Below are 25751 nucleotides of genomic sequence, written 5' to 3'. Positions count from 1 at the left end.
GAGAGGCAAGTGAAAAGCCATAATGGTTTTTTTTAATTAAAACAAATTTTTATTGAGGTATAGTTGATGAACAATATTACATAAGTTTCAGGTGTATAATATAGCAATTCACAACTTTAAATGTTATACTCCATTTATAGTTATTATAAAATATTGGCTATATTTCTTGTGCTGTACAATAAATCCTTGTAGCTCATTTATTTTATACATAGTGGTTTGTACCTCTTAATTCCCTACTCCTATCTTGCCCCTACCGCCTTCCCTCTCCCCATGGGTAATCACTAGTTTGTTCTTTGTATCTGTGAGTCTCTCTCTTTTGGGGGGGTTATATTCATTATTTTATTTTATTTTTTATACTAGATGCCACATATAAGTGATATCATACAGTACTTGTCTTTCTCTGTTTGACTTACTTCTTTTAGCATAATACCCTCCAAGCCCATCCATGTTGTTGCAAATGACAAAATTTTATTCTTTTTTATGTCTGAGTAGTATTCCATTGTATAAATATACCACATATTTTTTATCCATTCATCTGTTGATGGATACTTAGGATGCTTCCATAATTTGGCTATTGTAAATAATGCTATTATGAACATTGGGGTGCATGTATCTTTTCAAATTCGTGTTTTTGTGGGTTTTGAATATATACCTAGGAGTGAAATTGCTCGATTATGTGGTAGTTCTACTTTTAGTTTTTTGAAAAACTTTCATACTGTTTTCCACAGTGGCTGTACCAATTTACATTCCCACCAACAGTGTACCAGGGTTCACTTTTCTCAACATCCTTGTCAACAGTTGTTATTTGTGTTTTTTTTGATGAGCGCCATTCTGACAGGTGTGAATTGATACCTCATTGTGGTTTTAATTTGCATTTCTTTGATTAACGATGTTGAGCATCTTTTCATTTGCTTGTTGGCTGTCTGTATGTCTTTAAGAAAATGTCTATTCAGGTCTTCTGCCCATTTTTTAATCAGTTGTCTGTTTTTCTGATGTTGAATTGTATGAGCTGTTTATATATTTTTAGATATTACCACCTTATAGATCATATCACTTGCAAATATTTTCTCCCATTCAGTAGGTTGTCTTTTTGTTTTGTTAATGATTTCCTTTGCTGTGCAAAAGCTTTTATGTTTAATTAGGTGCCATTTGTTTATTTTTGTTTTTGTTTCCTTTGGAAAACAATAAGGGATTTTTAAATGGACCACATCTGACAATACTCAGAGTGGGGGAAGAGAGAAGTTAACCAGCTAGCACCAGCACCTTGTACGTAGTAAGCATTACAACATTTGTTAAACTGAAATGACTTGAAGTTGAGGATCATAATAGATCTCTAAGACTGGATGAAAATTAAGTTAAACTTTGAGAACTTTTAACTGGCTTCTATTAATTGACCTTATTTCCTATGATTATCACCCCTATATTTAAAAAATCCTCATTCATTCATGTAGCTTTTTTTGATATATTTGATATATTTGCTGCAATGTCAAATATAAATTATGGTAAATTAGATATTTTCTTTCTGCTTTTTAAAAAATTTAACAGTAGTTTATTTACAGGATCATGTTATTTTTAGGTATACAGCTTCAGATTCTTTTCCATTATAGTTATTACAAGATATTGAATATAATTCCCCGGCTATACACTAAATCCTTGTTGTTTATATATTTTATATATAGTGGTGTGTATCTATTAATCCCAAGCTCTTAAATTATCTCTCCCCCTCCTCTTTTCCCTTTGGTAACCATAAATTTGTTTTCTATGTCTGTGAGTCTGTTTCTGTTTTGTAAATAAGTTAATTTATATACATATATTTTTTAGATTCCACATACTTTGTCTTTCTCTGCCTGACTTACTTCACTTAATATGACAATCTCTGGTCCATCCATGTTGCTTCAAATGGCAATATTTCATTCTTTTTTATTAAAATTTTTATTTGAAATATCAATATATCTGGAAGATTGAAATAGACTTGTCAAATAATGAAACAAACCCTCAAGTGGACATAGGTCAGCTTCTGACTGATCTATTAATACTTAAAGCTTTGAACATATTTCAAAAAACACCTATTTAAGATAGGTAAATTCTCTACCTCTTTTTTAAAAAATTTTATTTATTTTTTGGCCGCATTGGGTCTTCGTTGCTGTGTGCAGGCTTTCTCTAGTTGTGGTGAGTGGGGGCGGGCTACTCTTTGTTTTGTGGTGCTTCTCATTGCACATTGCACGGGCTTCTCATTGCACTGGCTTTTCTTGTTGCGGAGCATGGGCTCTAGGCGCATGAGCTTCAGTAGATGCAGCATGTGGGCTAAGTAGTTGCGGCACATGGGCCTTAGAGTGCATGGGCTTCAGTAGTCGTGGTGTGCAGGCTCAGTAGTTGTGGCACAAAGGCTTGGTTGCTCCATGGCACGTGGGATCTTCCCAAACCAGGGATCAAACCTGAGTCCCCTGCATTGGCAGGCAGATTCTTAACCACTGTGCCACTAGGGAAGTCCCTATATACCTCTCTTTTTATTGCTCCTTTTAAATGGGACCAGCATTATTGTGGAGAAACCTTAACTTAGTTCTGGAAAGTTGACATTTTGTCCTTGAGAAGGAGATTTTGCCCTACAAACCTGATATTCTCAAGAACCTCTTGTATGTGAAGGTACAGATGTAAAACCCATCAATGTTCAACAAGGACTGTGGAATGCTTTCACAGGTCACTCAGCTAGGTTCTCCCAATAGGTAAACTACTTTGGACATCTCTGCATTAAGCATGTACTTTTTCAAACCACTAGGGTTTAGTGCAAGAATTGGTATAAGAATTGGAATTTTTAAAATAAATTCTAGTATCTTGAAATAATACACCAAACCAGGCATCATTTATTTAATTTAATAAGGTAAGTCTATTCAACATACATTTATTTAACCCCTATTTGATGCCAGGTCCTTTTACATACTCAAAAAATATCGTTTAAGCTTCATGTACTCCTCAATAATATATTATTAAATGCATTTTGCAGATGAAAAATCTGAGCCTCTGAGAGGTTAAGTGGCTTGCCCCAGGGCCAGTTTATGAGGATTTGAACCTGAAGGGGGTGTGGTGGGGAGGGTGGGGGAGTGGGGGGGCCTCCAAAGACTTACTTTTTCTTTCCAATCATGCTGTTTCCTGTTAAGAGAAGGAGTTAATGTGTTTGCAGAAGTACCTGAAATATCTCCAAGAAGTAAACATTGAAGATCTAATCCAGAGTGCTGCTTCTTCACTCCTAGAAACATTGGTTCCACTCTTACTTAATGTTGCCCAGTCTAACAGTGTCTATGATGATTCTAGTAGTTTTAACTGCTTTACTTAGTAGACAGAGTTGATTACTTCCATTGTCTGTGTTGCCCTTTGTCAGTGGTTAATTACAACTATTTCTATTTCAGAAAAGAGCTAGAGTTAAATGGTAAGTAAATGTTCACACTGTCACATTTTTTCACTTAATAGTGTCTCACTATTTTTCTTTCTTTTATACCAAATAGTTAAAATTATTTTTTCTTGTGATGAGAACTTTTAAGATTTACTCTCTTTGAAACTTTCAAACATATGGTAGAGTATTGTTAGCCATAGTCACCATGATATATGTTGCATTCTCAGGACATATTTATCTTACAGCTGGAAGTTTGGACCTTTTGATCCCCTTCACTCATTTTGCCCACCCCCTACCCCTGCCTCTGGCAGCTAACAATCTGCTGTTTCTATATATGAGTTTGATTTCTTTTTCTAGATTCCACATTTCAGTGAGATCATACAGTATTTGTTTTTCTCTGTTTGACTTCATTCACTTAACACAGTGCCCTCAAGGTCCATCTATGTTGTCACAAATGGCAAGATTTCCTTTTTTTATGGCTGAATAATACTCATATTTGTATTTATATATAAATGTGATATGTGTGTGTATATATATGTGTGTGTATATATATATAAATGTGATATATTACATTCATATATATATATGTGATATATCACATTTTCATTATCCATTTATCCATCGAAGGACACTTAGTTTGTTTTATATCCTGGCTGTTGTAAATAATGCTGCAGTGAACGTGGGGATAATAATTATTTCCTTAAGATAAATACCCTGAAGTGGAATTGCGGGATTTATGGTGGTTGTATTTTTATGTTTTTGTGGAATCTCCCTGCTTTTTGCCATAGTGGCTGTACCAGTGTACATTCCCACCAACAGTGCCCAAGGGTTCCCTTATCTTCACATCCTTGCCAACACGTTAACTCTTGTCTTTTTGATAATAGCCATTCTAACAGATGTGAAGCGATAGCTCATTGTGGTTTTGATTTGCATTTCCCTAATAGTGATGTTGAACATCTTTTCATGTGCCTGTTGGACATCTGAATGTCTTCTTTGGAAATATGTCTATTCAGGTCATCTGCCCATTTTTAAATCATGTTGTTTTTGTTGAGTTGTATGAGTATTTATTCTGAATATTAACACCTTATCAGATATATGATTTGCAAATATTTTCTCCTGTTCCATACGTTTCCTTTTCTTTTTGTTAGTTTCTTTTGCTGAGCAGAAGCTTTTTAGTTTGATGTAGTCACACTTGATTACTTTTGCTGTTATTGCCTTTCCTTTTGGTGTCAAATCCAAAAACTTGTCACCAAGACCAATGTCAAAGAGTTTACTCCCTATGTTTTCTTCTATGAGTGTTGTGGCTTCAGGTCTTACCTTCAAGTTTTTGATCCATTTTGAGTTGATTTTTGTGTAAGATATAAGAGAGCAATCCAGTTTCATTATTTTGTATGTGACTGTCTAGTTTTCCCAACACTATTTATTGAAGAGGCTTTCCTTTCCCCATTGAATACTCTTGGCTGCTTTCTCATTAATTAATTGATTACATATGTGTGGGTTTATTTCTGGGATTTCTGTTCTGCATCCTTCATCTGTGTGATTGTTTTTATGCCAATACCAACTATTTTGATCACCATAGTTTTGTAATGTATTTTGAAATTGGAAAGTGTGATGTCTCTATCTTTACTGTTCTTTTTTTTTTTTACATCTTTATTGGAGTATAATTGCTTTACAATGGTGTGTTAGTTTTTGCTTTATAACAAAGTGAATCAGTTATACATATACATATGTTCCCACATCTCTTCCCTCTTGCGTCTCCCTCCCTCCCACCCTCCCTATCCCACCTCTCCAGGGGGTCACAAAGCACCGAGCACAAAGCTCCCTGTGCTATGCGACTGCTTCCCACTAGCTGTCTACCTTATGTTTGGTAGTGTATATATGTCCATGCCTCTCTCTCGCTTTGTTACAGCTTACCCTTCCCCCTCCCCATATCCTCAAGTCCATTCTCTAGTAGGTGTCCATTCTCTACTAGAACTTACCCCTAAGTTCTTCATAACATTTTTTTTCTTAAATTCCATACATATGTGTTAGCATACGGTATTTGTCTTTTTCTTTCTGACTTACTTCACTCTGTATGACAGACTCTAGGTCTATCCACCTCATTACAAATAGCTCAATTTTGTTTCTTTTTATGGCTGAGTAATATTCCATTGTATATATGTGCCACATCTTCTTTATCCATTCATCCGATGATGGGCACTTAGGTTGTTTCCATCTCTGGGTTATTGTAAATAGAGCTGCAATGAACATTTTTGGTACATGACTCTTTTTGAATTATGGTTTTCTCAGGGTATATGCCCAGTAATGGGATTGCTGGGTCATATGGTAGTTCTATTTGTAGATTTTTAAGGAACTTCCATACTGTTCTCCATAGTGGCTGTATCAATTTACGTTCCCACCAACAGTGCAGGAGGGTTCCCTTTTCTCCACACCCTCTCCAGCATTTATTGTTTCTAGATTTTTTGATGATGGCCATTCTGACTGGTGTGAGATGATATCTCATTGTAGATTTGATTTGCATTTCTCTAATGATTAATGAAGTTGAGCATTCTTTCATGTGTTTGTTGGCAGTCTGTATGTCTTCTTTGGAGAAATGTCTATTTAGGTCTTCTGCCCATTTTTGGATTGGGTTGTTTGTTATTTTGTTATTGAGCTGCAGGAGCTGCTTATAAATTTTGGAGATTAATCCTTTGTCAGTTGCTTCACTTGCAAATATTTTCTCCCGTTCGGAGGGTTGTCTTTTGGTCTTGTTTATGGTTTCCTTTGCTGTGCAAAAGCTTTTAAGTTTCATTAGGTCCCACTTGTTTATTTTTGTTTTTATTTCCACTTCTCTAGGAGGTGGATCAAAAGGATCTTGCTGTGATTTATGTCATAGAGTGTTCTGCCTAGGTTTTCCTCTAAGAGTTTGATAGTTTCTGGCCTTACATTTAGGTCTTTAATCCAGTTTGTACTTATTTTTGTGTATCATGTTAGGGAGTGATCTAATCTCACACTTTTACATGTACCTGCCCAGTTTTCCCAGCACCACTTATTGAATAGGCTGTCCTTTCTCCACTGTACATTCCTGCCTCCTTTATCAAAGATAAGGTGACCATATGTGTGTGGGTTAATCTCTGGTCTTTCTATCCTGTTCCATTGATCTATCTTTCTGTTTTTGTGCCAGTACCATACTGTCTTGATTACTGTACCTTTGTAGTATAGTCTGAGGTCAGGGAGCCTGATTCCTCCAGCTCCATTTTTCATTCTCAAGATTGCTTTGGCTATTCGGGGTCTTTTGTGTTTCCAAACAAATTGTGAATTTTTTTGTTCTAGTTCTGTGAAAAATACCAATGGTAGTTTGATAGGGATTGCATTGAATCTGTAGATTGCTTTGGGTAGTAGAGTCATTTTCACAATGTTGATTCTTCCAATCCAAGAACGTGGTATATCTCTCCATTTATTTGTGTCATCTTTAATTACTTTCATCAGTGTCTTATAATTTTCTGCATACAGGTCTTTTGTCTCCTTAGGTAGGTTTATTCCTAGATATTTCATTCTTTTTGTTTCAATGGTAAATGGGAGTGTTTTCTTGATTTCACTTTCAGATTTTCCATCATTAGTGTATAGGAATGCCAGAGATTTCTGTGCATTAATTTTGTATCCTGCTACTTTACCAAATTCATTGATTAGCTCTAGTAGTTTTCTGGTAGCATCTTTAGGATTCTCTATGTATAGTATCATGTCATCTGCAAACAGTGACAGCTTTACTTCTTCTTTTCAGATTTAGATTCCTTTTATTTCCTTTTCTTCTCTGATTGCTGTGGCTAAAACTTCCAAAGCTGTGTTGAACAAGAGTGGTGAGAGTGGGCAACCTTGTCTTGTTCCTGATCTTAGTGGAAATGCTTTCAGTTTTTCACCATTGAGGACGATGTTGGCTGTGGGTTTGTCATATATGGCCTTTATTACGTTGAGGAAAGTTCCCTCTATGCTTACTTTCTGCAGGGTTTTTATCATAAATGGGTGTTGAATTTTGTTGAAAGCTTTCTCTGCATCTATTGAGATGATCATATGGTTTTTCTCCTTCAATTTGTTAAATGGTTTATCACATTGATTGTTTTGCGTATACTGAGGAATCCTTACATTCCTGGAATAAACCCCACTTGATCATGGTGTTTGATCCTTTTAATGGGCTGTTGGATTCTGTGTTTGCTAGTATTTTGTTGAGGATTTTTGCATCTATGTTCATCAGTGATATTGGTCTCTAGTTTCTTTCTTTGTGACATCCTTCTCTGGTTTTGGTATCAAGGTGATGGTGGCCTCGTAGAATGAATTTGGGAGTGTTCCTCCCTCTGCTGTATTTTGGAAGAGTTTGAGAAGGATAGGTGTTAGCTCTTCTCTAAATATTTGATAGAATTCGCCTGTGAAGCCATCTGATCCTGGGCTTTTGTTTGTTGGAAGATTTTTAATCACAGTTTCAATTTCAGTGCTTGTGATTGGTCTGTTCATATTTTCTATTTCTTCCTGATTCAGTCTTGGCAGGTTGTGCTTTTCTAAGAATTTGTCCATTTCTTTCAGGTTGTCCATTTTATTGGCATAGAGTTGTTTGTAATAATCTCTCATGATCTTTTGTATTTCTGCAGTGTCAGTTGTTACTTCTCCTTTTTCATTTCTAATTGTATTGATTTGAGTCTTCTCCCTTTTTTTCTTGATGAGTCTGGCTAATGGTTTATCAATTTTGTTTATCTTCTTAAAGAACCAGTTTTTGGTTTTATTGATCTTTGCTATCGTTTCCTTCATTTCTTTTTCATTTATTTCTGATCTGATCTTTATGATTTCTTCCGCTAACTTTGGGGTTTTTTGGTTCTTCTTTCTCTAATTGCTTTAGGTGCAAGGTTAGGTTGTTTATTCAAGATGTTTCCTGTTTCTTAAGGTAGGATTGTATTGCTATAAACTTCCCTCTTAGAACTGCTTTTGCTGCATCCCATAGATTTTGGGTTGTCGTGTCTCCATTGTCATTTGTTTCTAGGTATTTTTTTTATTTACTCTTTGATTTCTTCAGTGATCAGTTCGTTATTAAGTAGTGTATTGTTTAGCCTCCATGTGTTTGTATTTTTTACAAATCTTTTCCTGTAATTGATATCTAGTCTCATAGCGTTGTGGTCAGAATAGATACTTGAAATAATTTCAATTTTCTTAAATTTACCAAGGCTTGATTTGTGACCCAAGATATGATCTATCCTGGAGAATGTTCCATGAGCACTTGAGAAAAATGTGTATTCTGTTGTTTTTGGATGGAGTGTCCTATAAATATCAATTAAGTCCATCTTGTTTAATGTATCATTTAAAGCTTGTGTTTCCTTATTTACTTTCATTTTGGATGATCTGCCCATTGGTGAAAGTGGGGTGTTAAAGTCCCCTACTATGAAGGTGTTACTGTCAGTTTCCCCTTTTATGGCAGTTAGTATTTGCCTTATGTATTGAGGTGCTCCTATGTTGGGTGCATAAATATTTACAGTTGTTATATCTTCTTCTTGGATCGATCCCTTGATCATTATGTAGTGTCCTTCTTTATCTCTTCTAATAGTCTTTATTTTAAAGTCTATTTTGTCTGGTATGAGAATTGCTACTGCAGCTTTCTTTTGTTTTCCATTTGCATGAAATATCTTTTTCCATCCCCTTACTTTCAGTCTGTATGTGTCTCTAGGTCTGAGATGGGTCTCTTGTAGACAGCAAATATATGTGTCTTGTTTTTGTATCCATTCAGCCAATCTGTGTCTTTTGGTGGGAGCATTTAGTCCATTTACATTTAAGGTAATTATCGATATGTATGTTCCCATTCCCATTTTCTTAATTGTTTTGGGTTCGTTATTATAGGTCTTTCCCTTATGTTGTGTTTCTTGCCTAGAGAAGTTCCTTTAGCATTTGTTGTAAAGCTGGTTTGGTGATGATGAACTCTTTCAGCTTTTGCTTGTCTGTAAATGTTTTAATTTCTCCATCAAATCTGAATGAGATCCTTGCTGGGTAGAGTAATCTTGGTTGCAGGTTTTTCTCCTTCATAACTTTAAATATGTCCTGCCAGTCCCTTCTGACTTGCAGAGTTTCTGCTGAAAGATCAGCTGTTAACCTTATGGGGATTCCCTTGTGTGTTATTTGTTGTTTTTCCCTTGCTGCTTTTAATATGGTTTCTTTGTATTTAATTTTTGACAGTTTGATTATTATGTGTCTTGGCGTATTTCTCCTTGGATTAATCCTGTATGGGACTCTCTGTGCTTCCTGGACTTGATTAACTGTTTCCTTTCCCATATTAGGGAAGTTTTCAACTATAATCTCTTCAAATATCTTCTCAGTCCCTTTCTTTTTCTCTTCTTCTTCTGGAACCCCTATAATTCGAATGTTGGTGCGTTTAATGTTGTCCCAGAGGTCTCTGAGACTGTCCTCAGTTCTTTTCATTCGTTTTTCTTTATTCTGCTCTGCAGCAGTTATTTCCACTATTTTATCTTCCGGGTCACTTATCTGTTCTTCTACCTCAGTTATTCTGCTATTGATCCCATCTAGAGTATTTTTAATTTCATTTATTGTGTTGTTCATTGTTGTTTGTTTCATCTTTAGTTCTTCTAGGTCCTTGTTAAATGTTTCTTGCATTTTGTCCATTCTATTTTCAAGATTTTGGATCATCTTTACTATCATTATTCTGAATTCTTTTTCAGGTAGACTGCCTATTTTCTCTTCATTTGTTAGGTCTGGTGGGTTTTTATCTTGCTCCTTCATCTGCTGTGTGTTTTTCTGTCTTCTCATTTTGCTTCTCTTACTGTGTTTGGGGTCTCCTTTTTGCAGGCTGCAGGTTCGTAGTTCCTGTTGTTTTTGGTGTCTGTCTGCAGTGGCTAAGGTTGGTTCAGTGGGTTGTGTAGGCTTCCTGGTGGAGGGGCCTAGTGCCTGTGTTCTGGTGGATGAGGCTGGATCTTGTCTTTCTGGTGGGTAGGTCCACGTATGGTGGTGTGTTTTGGGGTGTCTGTGGACTTATGATTTTAGGCATCCTCTCTGCTAATGGATGGTGTTGTGTTCCTATGTTTCTAGTTGTTTGGCATAGGGTGTCCAGCACTGTAGCTTGCTGCTCGTTGAGTGAAGCTGGGTGCTGGTGTTGAGATGGAGATCTCTGGGAGATTTTTGCCGTTTGATATTATGTGCAGCTGGGAGGTCTCTTGTGGACCAGTGTCCTGAAGTTGGCTCTCTCATCTCAGAGGCACAGCACTGACTCCTGGCTGCAGCAACAAGAGCCCTTCATCCACATGGCTCAGAATAAGAGGGAGAAAAAGTAGAAAGAAAGAATTAGTAGAAGTAGAAAGAAAGATAGAAAGAAAGGAGGGAGGGAGGAAGGAAGGAAGGAAGCAAGGAGGGAAGGAAGGAAGGAAAAAAAGAAAGAAGATAAAGTAAAATAAAATGAAGTAAGATAAAATGTAATAAAGTTATTAAAATAAAAAATTATTAAAAAAAATGGACGGATAGAACCCTAGGACACATGGTGGAAGCAAAGCTATACAGACAAAATCTCACACAGAAGCATACACATACACACTCACAAAAAGAGGAAAAGGGGAAAAAATCATAAATCTTGCTGTCAAAGTCCACCTCCTCAATTTGGGATGATTCGTTGTCTATTCACGTATTCCACAGATGCAGGGGACATCAAGTTGATTGTGGAGCTTTAATCCGCTGCTTCTGAGGCTGCTGGGAGAGATTTCCCTTTCTCTTCTTTGTTCTCACAGCTCCCGGGGGCTCAGCTTTGGATTTGGCCCCACCTCTGCGTGTAGGTCGCCGGAGGGCATCTGTTCTTCGCTCAGACCGGACGCGGTTAAAGGATCCGCTGATTCGGGGGCTCTGGCTCACTCAGGCCGGGGGAAGGGAGGGGCACGTAGTGCGGGGCGAGCCTGCGGCGGCAGAGGCCAGCGTGACGTTGCACCAGCCCGACGTTGCACCAGCCCGGGGTGTGATGTTGCACCAGCCTGAGGCGCGCCATGTGTTCTCCTGGGGAAGTTGTCCCTGGATCCTGGGACCCTGGCAGTGGCGGGCTGGACATGCTCCCCTGAAGCGGGGTGTGGATAGTAACTGTGTTCGCACCCACGCTTCTTGGTGGCGGCAGCAGCAACCTTAGCGTCTCATGCCCGTCTCTGGGGTCCGCGCTTTTAGCTGCGGCTCGCGCCCATATCTGGAGCTCCTTTAAGCAGCGCTCTTAAACCCCTCTCCTCGCGCACCAGGAAACAAAGAGAGAAGAAAAAAATCTCTTGCCTCTTCGGCAGCTCCAGACTTTTCACAGGACTCCCTCTCGGCTAGCGTGGTGCACTAACCCCCTGCAGGCTGTGTTCACGCCGCCAACCCCAGTCCTCTCCCGGCGCTCTGACCGAAGCCCGAGCCTCAGCTCGCAGCCCCACCCGCCCCGGCGGGTGAGCAGACAAGCCTCTCGTGCTGGTGAGTGCCTGTGGCCCTGATCTTCTGTGCGGGAATATCTCCGTTTTGCCCTCCGCACCCCTGTTGCTGTGCTCTCCTCCGCGTCTCCGAAGCTTTCCCCCTCCGCCACCCGCAGTCTCTGTACGCGAAGGGGCTTCTAGTGTGTGGAAACTTTTCCTCTTTCACAGCTCCCTCCCACTGGTGCAGGTCCCGTCCCTATCCTTTTGTTTCTGTTTATTCTTTTTTCTTTTGCCCTACCCAGGTACGTGGGGGGTTTCTTGCCTTTTGGGAGGTCTGAGGTCTTCTGCCAGCGTTCAGTAGGTGTTCTGTAGGAGTTGTTCCACGTGTAGATGTATTTCTGGTGTATAGTTCTGAAGGCAGGGAAAGTCCAGGATCAAGGGGCTGGCCAATTCAGTTCCTACTGAGAACCCTCTTCCTGGTTTTCAGACAGCAGTCTTCTCTCTGTATCCTCACATGTCAGACAGAAAGATCATCTCTCTGATGTCTCTATGATCGTCTCTTTCTTAGCACCTGCTAGTGTTGGAGGGTCTTATGCGGAGGCGGGTGGTGGCTGTGGATCGCCCTATTGTTCTTTCTTAAGATTGCTTTGGCTATTTGGGGTCTTTTGTGTTTTCATACAAATTTTAGGATTGTTTTTTCTATTTCTATGAAAATGCCTTTGGAATTTTGATAGGGATTGCATTGAATCTGTAGACTGCTTTGGGTAGTATGAACATTTGAACAATATTAATTCTTTCAGTCCATGGGCACAGAATGTCTTTCCATTTATTTGTGTCATCTTCAGTTTCCTTTATAATGTCATGTAGTTTTCAGTGTAGAGATTTTTTTTTTACCTCGTTTAAATTTATTTCTAGGAATTTATTCATTTTGATGCAGTTGTAAATGGGATTATTTTCTTAATTTCTCTTTCTGATAGTTTGTTATTAGTGTATAGAAATGTAACTGATTTTTGTATATTGATTTTATAATCTGCAGCTTTATTGAATTTATTAATTCTGTTTGGAGTCTTCAGGCTTTTCTATATATATAATACCATGTCATCTGCAAATAGAAACTGTTTTACTTCCAATTTCAATGCCTTTTATGTTGTTTTCTTGCCTAATTGTTTTGCCTAGTACTTCTTGTAATATGTTGAGTAAAAGTGGTGAAGAGTGAACAGCCTTGTTTTTTCCCTGATCTTAGGGGAAAAGCTTTCAGCTTTTCACCATTGAGTATAATGTCAGCTGTCGGCTTGTCGTATATGGCCTTTATTATGTTGAGGTGAATTCCTTCTATACCTAGTTTGTTGAGTTGTTGAGAAGATTTTTGGTTTTTGTTTACTTTTTGGCTGCACCGTGCAGCATGCAGGATCTTAGTTCCTCAACAAGGCATTGAACCCGTGCCCCCTCCACTGGAAGTACAGTCTCAACTGCTAGACTGCCAGGGAAGTCCTGAGAGGTTATTTTGTTTTCTGTATCATGAATGTACGTTAAATTTTGTCAAATGCTTTTTCTGCATCTACTGAGATGATCATATGATTTTTATTCTTCATTTTGTTCATGTTGTGGACCTCATTGATTTGTGGATGTTGAACAGTTTAAAGTTTGTGGATGTTGAACTGGTTAAAGTTTTGCTTTTAATGAAGTTCATTTGATCTACAGTTCAACCTTGTAAAACGTAGGGGTTAATCTTTGCACAACTTATAGTTCATCCTCTGTATCTGTGGTCCTTCCATACTCTTGGATTCAACCAACTACGGACTGTGTGGTACTGTAGTATTTACTATTGAAAAATATTTGAATATAAATGAACCCACACAGTTTAAACCAGCATTGTTCAAAGGTCAGCTGTATTTTTTCCCTTACTGCTTGTTGAGCTTCTAGAATCATATCTAAGAATCATATTGCCACATTCAAGATCACAAAGATTTACTTTTTCTCTAATAGTGTTGTAATTTTAGCTCCTCCATTTGGGTTGATTCATTTTGAGTTAACTTTGGTATGTGGTATGAGGTAGGGGTCCAAATGTATTAGTTTGCATCTGGATATCTAGCTGTCCCAGCAGCATTTCTTGAAAAGACACATTCATTACCAATTGAATTATCTTGGTACCTTTTTCAAAAATCAGTTGACCATAAATGTAAGGGTTTATTTCTGCACTCTTGATTCCATTCTATTGACCTATGTATCTGTCCTCAAGCTAGTACAACACAATCTTGATTACTGTAGTTTTATAATAGCAATAAGTTATATTTTAAGACTTTATTTTTTAAAGCAGTTTTAGGTCCATAACATAATTGAGAGGAACGTATAGAGATTTTTCCTATAACCATTGCCCCCACACATGCATAGTCACCCCCATTATCAACATCAATCATCAGATTGGTGTATTTGTTATCAAGGATAAACCTATGTTAACACATTATAATCACTTAAAGTCCATAATTTATCTTAAAGTTAACTCTTGGTGTTATGCATAATACAGATTTTGACAAACATTTGTTGACATGTATCCGTTGTAACCACACAAAGTATTTTCACTGTCCTAAAAAACCTCTGTGCTCTGCATATTTATCCCCTCCTCCCAGCCCCAGCAACCACTGATATTTTTATTTACTCCATAGTTTTGCCATTTCTCGAATGTCTTGTATTTGGGATCATACAAGTATATAGCTTTTTCAGACTGGCTTCTTTCACTTAGTAATATTCATTAAAGTTTCCTTCATGTCTTTTTATGAATTAATAGGTCATTTCATTTTCATGCTGAATAAATATTCCATCATCTTAGATGATGGACAATTTATTTAGCCATTTATTTAGCCATTCACCTACTGAAGGACCTACTGAAGGACATCTTGGTCGCTCTCAAGTTTTGGCAATTATGAATAAAACTACTATAATCACTTGTGTGTAGGCTTTTTTGTGGACATAAGTTTTCAGCTTCTTTGGGTAATTACCAAGGAACATAATTGTTGGATTCCATGGTTAGAGTATGTTTAGTTTTTTAAGAAAGCACCAAAGTGTCTTCCAAAGTGACTACACCATTTGGCATTCCTACCAGCAATGAATGAGACTTCCCATTGCTCTAAATCCTCACCAACATTTAGTATTGCCAGTGTTCTGGATTTTGACCATTCATTGTTGTTTTAATTTGCATTTCCCTGATGACATATTATGTGGAACATGTTATCGTGCTCATTTTCCATCTGTATATCATCTTTGGTGAGTTGTTCATGTTGGCCATTTTTTAATTGCGTGGTTTTTTTCTTGTGGTTGAGTTTTAAGTGTCTTCTGTATATTTTGGATAACTGTCCTTTGTCAAGTGTATCTTTTTCAAATATTTTCTGTCAGTCTGTGACTTTTCTTCTCATTCTCTCAGTTTTTTACAGAGCAAAAGTTTTTAGTTTTAATGAAGGCCAGCTCATAAATTATTTTTTTCATGCAGAGTGTCTTTGTTGTATATAAACAGGCATTGCCATACTTAAGATCATCTAGATTTTCTCCTATGTTATCTTCTGGGAGTTTTTTTTAGCTTAGCGTTTTACATTTAAGTCTATGATCCATTTTGAATTAAGTTTTGTGAAGGCTGTAATATCTGTCTCTATATTCATGTGTTGCATATGAGTATCTTGTTATTTTAGCACAATTTGTTGAGGAGACTGTCTTTGCTCCAATGTATCACCTTTGCTCTTTTGTCAGATATCAATAGATTATATTTATGGGACATATTTCTGGGCTTTTTTTGTTGTTGTTGTTGTTCCATTGATATATTTATCTATTCTTTCACCAGTGTCAAACTGTCTTCATTACTGCAGCTTTGTAATTGAAATTGGGTAGTGTCAGTACTCTAACTTTGTTCTTTCCTTACTGTGTTATTTCTGAGTCTTTTTGCCTCTTCACTGAAACTTTAAATTAGATGTGTCATTATTTATAAAATTACTTGCTGGGATTTTAATTGGGATTGCACTGAATCTATAGATCAAGTTGGGTACAGCTAACATCCTGAAAATACTGATTCTTCCTATTCATGAACATGGAATATCTCACCATTTAGTTATTCTTTAATTTCATTCATCAGAGTTTTGTAATTTTCCTCATATAAATCATATATATATATACCTAAGTACTTCATTTTTGGGTGCTAATGTAAATGGTATTGTTTTAATTCAAATTCCACTTGTTCATTTTTGGTACATAGCAACTGACTTTTGTATATTAACCTTGAATCCTGCAGTCTTGCTGTAACTGCTTCATAGTTCCAGGAGTTTTTTGTCAATTATTTTGTATTTTCTACCCATGTCACCTGTGAACTAAGATAGTTTTGTGTCTTCTTTCCCCATCTGTATACCTTTTATTTCCTTTTCTTGCCTTGTTGCATTAGTAAAAACTTCCAGTACAATGGTAAAAGGAGCAGTGAAAGGAGACCTCCTTTTCCTATACCCTGTGTTAATGGGAAGGCATCTAGTCTCTCACCATTGAGCATGATGTTAGCTGTAGGTTTTTTGTAGATAGTCTTTATCAAGTTGAGAAAATTCTCCTCTATTCCTTTTAACTTGGAGTTTTTATCATGAATGGGTGTTAGGTTTTGTCAATTGTTTTTCTCTGCATCTATTAATAGGATTATAAGATTTTCAATTTTTAGTCTGTTAATGTGATGGGTTACATTAATTGATTTTCTGATGTTGAACCAGCCTTCCATACCTGAGATTAATCCCACTTGGTTGTGGTGTATAATTCTTCTTATACTGTTTTTGGATTTGATTTGCTAATTTGTTGAGGATTTTTGAATCTATATTCATGAGAGGTGTTGGTCTGTAGTTTCTTTTCTTGTAATGTCTTTGTTTGGCTTTGGTATTAGGATAATGCTGGCCTTATAGATTGAATTTGAAAGTATTCCTTCTGCTCTATCCTGTGAAAGAGAATGTACAGAATTGGTATAATTTCTTTCTTAAATATTTGACAGAATTCACCAATGACCCCATCTGTGCCTGGTGCTTTCTGTTTCGGAAGGTTATTAATTATTGATTCAATTTCTTTAATAGATATAGGCCTATTCAAACTTCCTGGATCTGTGGCTTGGTGTCTGACATTAATTTGGGGAAAGTCTTAGTCATTGTTTCAGATACTCTTTTTCTCTCTTTCTTCTCCTCTGGTCTTCCCATTACACATTATGTTACACCTTTTATAGGTGTTCCACAGTCCTTGGATAATCTGATGTGGTTTTTTCCTGCTTTTCTTCCGTTTGATTTTTGAGGATTCTATTGATATATCCTTTTTAGTTGAAAGATTCTTTCCTTAGCCATATACAGAGTGTAATAAGTCCATTAAAGGCATTCTCCTTTTCTGGTACGGTTTTTTTCCTTTTCAATCACTAGAATTATTTTTTTAGTTTGTTCTTAGTATTTTCATTCTCTCTGCTTAATAGCCCATATTTTTTTGCTTGCTGTATACCTTATCCATTAGAGCCATTAGCATATTAATCATAGTTGTTTAAAATTCCAGTCTGATAATTCCACCAGCCCTGCCATGTCTGGTTCCAGTGCTTGCTATTGTTACTGAGTCCAAGCTTGTACTGCAACTGCATGGCAGGCCAATAAATTGAGAGATGAGTTTTTGTGGCAAGGAATACTTTATTCAGAAAGCCAGCAGACTGAGAAGATGGTGAAGTATGGTCCCGAAGAACCATCTTACCCAAGTTAGAATTCAGGCTTTTTTTTATATTAAAAGGGGAGGGGGTGCGGTTGGTTGCTGCAAACTTCTTGATGCCAGAATCTTTTGTTCTCGCAGTTGTCCATATAGGTCCAATCACAGTGTTCCTGTAAACCTCCAACAAGACAAATGTTATTCTCTGTTCTGAAACTTTTTGTGTCTATTTGAATGGGAAAATGTTATACCTTTGAAGGTCAGAGCCTTGAGAATGGGCTATCCTGTATATTTCAGGCTATAGGCGACATTCTTAACTTACAGCAAAAGCAATAAAATACAAAGGTTAAAGTAAAACATTTCTAGTGTGTAGTCAGATTTGTTCTTCCCTGTGACACTTTTTTTTTGCCTTTTGGTGTGTCTTAAATTTTTTTCTTAATAGGTGGAAATTATGTACTGGGTAAAAGAAACTGCTGTAAATAAGCCTTTACTAATATGGTGGTGAGATATGGGGATAAAGGAAACATTCTGTAGTCTCTGATTAGGTCAGTCTTTTAATAAGCCTGTGCCTTTGAACTGTGAACTTAGCAAGTGTTTCTCAATTTCTTCTTCTCAGCTTAGATGGGACAGGATGGCAGTAGTGAGCTAGAGTTGGGTATTTTCTGTCCCTAGCTCAGTTAGGCTCTGATAATACCCCAGCAGGTTAAGCTCTCCTTAAGTAGTTTCCCCTGAGGGCAGGTCTTGTTAAGATCAGAGTGCTCAGGCATATTTTAAAATGTTTCCTTTTCCCCCTCCCCCTGCCAGAAGCAGGAGATAATTTTTTTCTCTGATATTTACTGTGGAAATCTGGTTGATCTCCTGGAGATAAATCTCATAATATTGTGGAGCCCCCACCCCCCCATGATTGGGTCCTCCTGGAGTTTTTAGCTCTGAGACTTGTTCACTTGTTCACGCAATTTATAAGTTATAGTTCAGCTTTTCTTACCCCAGCACTGATCCCCGTGGGAGTTTCTACTCATCAGACTCTGCTCTAATCAGCCACAATTGCTGTATTTGCCTATTCATTTCTCCAGTCTTGAGGGTAGTGGTTTTTCCTGTGTCTTGCCCTCTCTTATGGATTCTAGGAGAGTTACTGATCTTTTCATTCTGGTCAGCATTTTACTTGTTAGCATGGATTGGTGACTTCAAGCTCCTTACATGCAGAGCCAGAAACTGGAAGTCTTTCTATAGTAAGGCTTGAAATCAGGATATGTGATTTATCCAACTTTGTTCTATTTTTCAAGATTGTTTTGGCTACCCTTGACCCTTGAATTTCCATGTGAATTTTAGGATCAGGTTGTCAATGTTTACAAGTAAGTCAGATGGAATTTTGATGGGAATTGTGTTGAATCTGTAGATAGGTTTGGCAAATATTGCCTTCTTAGCAATATTAATTCTTCTGATCCATGAAAATAAGATATCTTTCCATTTATTTGAGACTTGAATACTTACCAGTATTTTTTCTACTGATGCTGAGATTATCATATACTTTTGCCCTTTAGTCTATTGATATGGTGACTTACATTAATTGATTTTGGATGTTAGCCCATTGTTGCCTTCCTGGGATAGATCCCTGTAGGTCATCATGTATAATCCTTTTTCATGTTTCTGAATTCAGTTTGTTAGTATTTTGAGAACTGTTGCATCTGTAACAGGTATTGGTCCATAGTTTTCTTGTGATGTCTTTGTTTTTGTTATCACTGTAATACTAGCCTCATAAAAGTGAATTGGGAAGTGTTCCCTTTTCTTCTACTTTTCAGAAGAATTTGTGAAGGATTGGTTTTAACTATTCTTTACATGTTTTGTAGAATTCATCACTAAAGCTATCTGGGCTTGGGCTTTCTTTGTGGGATTTTTTTTTAAACTTTAATCTCTTTACTTGTTAATAGGTCTATTGGGATTTTCTCTTTCCTCTTGAATCTGTCCATAGCTATCTCTTAATGGGAACTTTAAATTTATTTATGTTATGTAATGTGTTAACTGTTAATTTTGATTTTTCAAAGAAACAACTTTTGGTTTTGTTGATTTTTCTCTGTTGTTTTCCTATTCTCCATTCCGTTTATCTCTGCCCTAACTTTTATTACTTCATTCCTTCTGCTTGCTTCATTCCTTCTGCTTGCTTTCCTCTGCCTTTTCTAGATTCTGAAGGTGTAAGTTTAGATTATTGATTTAAGATTTTCTTTTTTCTTCGATAAATGCAACTCAGTCATTTTTATTGCAACTAAAAGACAATATATTACAGAAACTTCCCGGTATATCTGGGAGAAAGTATTATTTAACTAAATAATGAAATAGTTCATTTTTAGTAATACGATTATGTGTGAAAAACACAAAATGCAAATATGGATGCTTCTAAATCAACACTATCCAAGTGATAAAGTTGGCTGATTGCATCTGCCTCCACATTGCTTCTTTAGGTAACACAAACACAACTGAAACTTGCCGGTTTTCTCCTTTATAATTCTCCCTTATTATTCATGGCATTGTCACTTTAATATCAAAACTATAGAAAAGAATAGGTTTTGAAAAATTATTACTCTAATATATTAATTTGGCCATATAAATTGGTAGGCCAGCAAAGTTTAAATGACCCTAAACACTGATAGTAAAACTGTTGGTCTTCTTGTTGCTTTATCACAGTTTTTTTTCCTATAAAAAATCAATTATTACAGAATCAGAGTATGAAACATTGTACAAGTGTATGATTTCTGGAGTATTTTTTCCTCCACATTATCATCATGGCAGTATATATAGTGAGTGTGAATGATACAGGAGTAGAACTGATTATTGCATCAGCTATGACCATAAGTGGCCTCAGTGTAAGTACTGAAATTTTTTTTTTTTTTTTTTTTTTGCGGTACGCGGGCCTCTCACTGTTGTGGCCTCTCCCGTTGCGGAGCACAGGCTCCGGACGCGCAGGCTCAGCAGCCATGGCTCACGGGCCCAGCTGCTCCACGGCATGTGGGATCTTCCCGGACCGGGGCACGAACCTGTGTCCCCTGCATCGGCAGGCGGACTCTCAACTACTGCGCCACCAGGGAAGCCCTCAAATTTTTAACATTTAAATAACTGAAAGTATGCTAATTTTAATCTGATAAAGGGGGTTTGGAAAACTTAGGTTATATTATTGAAACAATGAAGTACAACTTCTCAGGTATGGTTATTCACCATGTCAAAGTATTTGAGAAACAAATATGAAATATCAGTTAACTAGGTAGAGAAGACAAATCTCAATATTTGCAATGAAATAGGATGGAAAAATACTGATATATATATATATATTTTAAATAAACAGTCTTGATTTAAATTCTAACAGAACTAACAAGAAGGGTACTTATGAGTGTAGAACAGTAAATAAAAAGTGATCTTTCATATAGGAGTGATTGCAAATGTACAACAACAAAATACACCTCATAGGTGTGTCAATTTTGCCATTAAAAATTCACTTTAAAAATTGTATTTTTCTTCTCCAGTTTTTGAGCAGTGAAGGTAGTAGCACTTGCTTGCTAAATTGTTGAATTATAACAAGACACACACATTCATGGTAAAAAAAATTGATCTGATGAGTCTGTGCTTAATTCAGTAGCCAGTACAAGAGTTAACGGTTAATCACAATTGCTGGTACTCTCTCAAATGAAGGGTTAATAAATGAAAATGAAGGCAGATTTATGGAGAACAATAAATTTGATGTATAAATCCTCATGAAACTACAGAAACAGGAGCACCATATAATGTATATATTTTGGTTTACATCTTCCTTATTTTTAAATATGAGTATTACAGCTATAAATTTCCTACTAAATACTGCTTTCACAGCATGCTCTAAGTTTAGCATGTTGTGTTTTAATTTTCATTTATTCCTACATATTTTCTAATTGTGATTTTCTTTTTGACCCATTGATTATTTAGGAGTGTTAATTTTCAAATATTCATGAATTCTCTAGGTTCTCTTTGGATATTGATTTCTAGTTTTATTCAATTTTTGTAGTCAGATAACATGTTGTGAATGATTTTAAACATTTTACTTTTATTAAGGCTGTTTTGTGGCCTAATAAACATTCTCTCCTGGAGAATAGCCCATGTGTGCTTGAGAAGAATGTTTACTCTGTTGTTGGATGGAGTATTACATAGATTATCTGTTAAGTTTAGTTGATTTGTAGTGTTGTTCAAGTTTTCTATTCCTTATTTTTTCTGTTATAATCATGTAGTACAAGACTTATTGAAAATGGAGTCTTGAAGTCTCTATTCCTGTTGAATTGTCTGTTTCTCTCATTAAGTTCAAACATTTTTGTTACATATATCTTGAGGTTCTGTTGTTAGATGCATATTGGTTGTAATTTTGCCTTCCTACTATATTGACCCTCTTATTATAAAATATTCTCCTTTTTCTGTAGTAACAATTTTGTCTTTAAGTTTCTTTTGTTTGATAGTAACATAGCCATGTTACCTCTTTTACTGTTTGCATGGTATTTTTTTCCATCCTTTTAATTTCCATAATTTTCATTTGTGTCCTTAAAGTGTGTTTCTTTTTTTTTATAAATTTATTTTTTATTTATTTAGCTTTGGCTGCATTAGGTCTTCATTGCTGTGCACGGGCTTTCTCTAGTTATGGCGAGCGGAGGCTACTCTTCGTTGCGGTGCATGGGTTTCTCATTGCGGTGGCTTCTCTTGTTGTGGAGCACAGGCTCCAGGAGCATGGGCTTCAGTAGTTGTAGAACACAGGTTCAGCAGCTGTGGCTCGTGGGCTCCAGAGTGCAGTCTCAGCAGTTGTGGCGCACGGGCTCCGCAGCAGGTGGGATCCTTCCAGACCAGGGCTCGAACCCGTGTCCCCTGCATTGGCAGGTGGACTCTCAACCACTGCACCACCAGGGAAGCCCTAAAGTGTGTTTCTTTTAAACAGCATATAGTTGGAAATTGTGTCTTATCTACTTTACTAATTTGCTCTTTGATTTTTTTATATGTCATATGTCTTTTTTCTTCCTTTGCACCTCCATTTTTCTTTTGTGTTAAATAAATATTTTCTAATATATCATTTTCATTCCCTTGTTTGTTTTAATATATTTTTGGTTATTTTCTTAGTGGTTCCCCTGGGGATTACAATCAACATGTTAACTCTAATGATCTAGTTCAAGTTAAAAACTACTTAATTTCAATTGAATGCAGGAACTTTAGTATATCTACATTTCCTTCTCCCTCATTTGTACTATTATTGTAATCTTTATACATTACAAGTTTTTATACATTACCTATTTGTGCATTACAAGCATCAACACAGTTTTATAATTATTGCTTTATTCAACTGTTGTTAAATAAGATAAAAGAAGAAAAGAGTAAGAAACAAAAATACACTTGGTCTCACTTTTATTTGAACCTCTATAGTTAACTTTTTCTCTTATTTCTTCTTGTGGATTCAGATTTCTTGCTAGTGTCCTTTTATTTCAGTCTGAAAGACTCCTTGTGTTCATTTTTGTGGGACACATCTGCTAGCAATTAATTCTCTGTTTTTGTTTATCCATGAATATCTTAACTTCTTCATTCTTGAAGAATAGTTTTGCTGGATGTGGAATTCTTAATGTCAGCACTTTGAAAATGTCATCCCACTGCCTTTTGGATTCCATAGTTGAAGATGAGAAATCATCTCTTAATTTTATTGAGGGTCCCCTATACCTGATTGGTCATGTCTTTCTTGCTACCCTCAAGATTTTCTCTTTGTCTTAGGCTTTCAGAATGTTTACTGTGATGTGTGTAGGTGTGGATCTCTTTGAGTTTATCCTACTTGGAATTTATTGAGCTTCTTGGATATGTAGGTGAATATTTTTATCAAGTTTCAGGAGTTTTATGCCACTATTTCTTCAAATATTCTTTCTGCCCCTTTCCCTGTCTCTGCTCCTTCAGAACTCTCATTTTGTACATGTTATCCCACAAGTCTGAGTCTCTGCTCATTTTTCTTCATTCTTTTTTATTTTCTGTACCTCAGACTAGATATTCTTAATTGACCTATCTTTCAGGTTTGCTGATTTTTCCTTTGGCTAGCTCATATCTGCTCTTGATACTCTCTAGTACATTTTTTCATTTAAGTTGTTTGACTTTTCAACTCCAGTATTTCTATTTCATCCTGTTTCTTAAAAGAAAAAATTACATCTCTTTTTTGTTTTCTATTTGGTGAGACATATTTCTCTCATTTCCATTCATTTTTTAGACATAGTTCCCTTTTGTTCTTTCAACATATAATAAATGGTTTAATGTCTTTTTCTATTAAGTCTGACATCTGAGCTTCCTTAGGGACAGTTTCTATTAACTGCTCCTGCCTATGGGACATACTTTACTGTTTCATTTCATATCTCATGATTTTTTTGTTGAAAACTGGACATCTTTAATAATATGTGGTTACTCTGGAAATCACATCCCACCCACCCCTGCTGTCTTCATAAGGGTTTATTGTTTTTCTGTTTGTCCTGAACTTATTCAGTACTCTTTGTCATGTGTAGCCCCTGATGTCTCTGTTTAGTTAGCTCAGTGGTCAGCTGATGATGGGATAGAGATTTCCTTAAATATATTGAATCAATAATTCTCCTAGTCTCTTCTAAGGGGATTTATGTGCATATTGGGACACACCTTCAGTGCTCTGGCAATTTGCACTATGTCTTAGCCTTCACTTCCCAGTTACGCAGAGCTGTAGGTGAGAGCTTAGGACTTTTTTGAGGCTTTCTTCAGCACTTGCACAGCCCTGAGTACAGTCTTTCCTGAGTGCAGCCCTGCACATGTGGGTGGCCTTCTTTTCCAGGAATATATTAGAACCCCATATGGACATCTAATTTCTAGCATTTCCTTTTATATTTTCTGGTGAGCCTCTTGTTTGCCGCAACTGTTATCACTGCCTCGCTGCAATTGCCCCTAATCATTTTAGACAAATCTTAAACAATTGCCCCTAATCATTTTAGACAAATACCCCCAAAGAAAGGGCTGTTCTCATTGAGCAAGTTCTGAATCAGGTCAAATAAATACAAGTCCTGTGAGTGGTGGTTTTCAGGGAGCTGTCAGACAGATTAACTAACAGTAATTCTCCGACTTTGTGGAGAGCTCCAAATCCATTCTGCTCTACCAAGTGGCTGCTAAGCTGATGGTTTTCACAGTAGATTGCAAGGCTGTGGGTTTTCAAGGATATCACAAAGGTGGTAAGAGCAGATGGGAATAAGACAAGTTAAAACACCACAGAGCTCACTGCTCTTTACCAAGATTCAGCCAATTTTATTGAATAAATGCTCCTTGGATTATTGCAGACCATTGGTTAATTTTCATAGTTTTGAAGGAGTTGATTTTGAGGGTTTTTTCATACCCTTGGATTATTGCATACCATTGGTTAATTTTGAGGGTTTTTTCCTATTGTTTTCATTGATTTTATGAAACAATTTTATGTCACGAATGTATTTTATATCATGTGTCTAAGTAGAAGGCACAAAAATGATTTTACATTCAGTATAATCTGTTTGTTTGTATCTGTTTTCCTTTATTTTCCCCATTAAGCTTTCTAGAGAAACAGGCACTGCTGATCTTTTGTATACCAGGGACTACTAACAAGCTTGCCTCTAACATACAAATAAACAATATGGTCTCTTAACCCAGACTGGTTTCTGTGGTAGTCATTAGAGCTACCCCCAAATATCCTGCTTTTCCTTCCCCACTCCATTTGAAGCCAAGTGCATCTATGTGACTTTGACCAATGAAACGCCAGGAGAAGTGATGTGTGCTACTCCTGATCAGAAGCTTTAAGCATCATGTTCCCTTCTTCCTGCCTCAGTGATTGTGGAAACTGTCAAGATGGCGACTCCTTTAACTGGGTCTCTGAGTGATCATCAGGAGCACACCATGCCTGCTGACATGTAGTATGAGTCAGAAATAGACTTTTATTGTCTTACCCCACTTGTGACTTGGAGGTTGGTTGTTATCTCAGCATAAGCTTGCCTATCCTGACAGATACGAATTCAAATCTCAGCTCTTCAACGGCCAGTAAATGGCTTTGTGGTTTATATTACAAATTGGTCCCAAGTAGAAGACGCAAAGTAGAACTATTTTGTCTCACTCCCCCCCCATTATTAATTAATGATAAAAATGAGGAAATTGAGGCTCAAGGCCTTACAACTACTCAGTGGGTGAGCAAAATCTAGAAACCACCTTCCTCTTCCGCCCCATCCAGTGCTTTAGTACTGCATTAAGTATGTTTATTTACCTTTCAAATGCCAAATAAGAAGTGTCAGAATCTT

The sequence above is a fragment of the Globicephala melas genome, chromosome 7, assembly GCF_963455315.2.
Source record: "Globicephala melas chromosome 7, mGloMel1.2, whole genome shotgun sequence".
Taxonomy (NCBI): Eukaryota; Metazoa; Chordata; class Mammalia; order Artiodactyla; family Delphinidae; genus Globicephala; species Globicephala melas.
Note: the sequence above shows the minus strand (reverse complement) of the source record.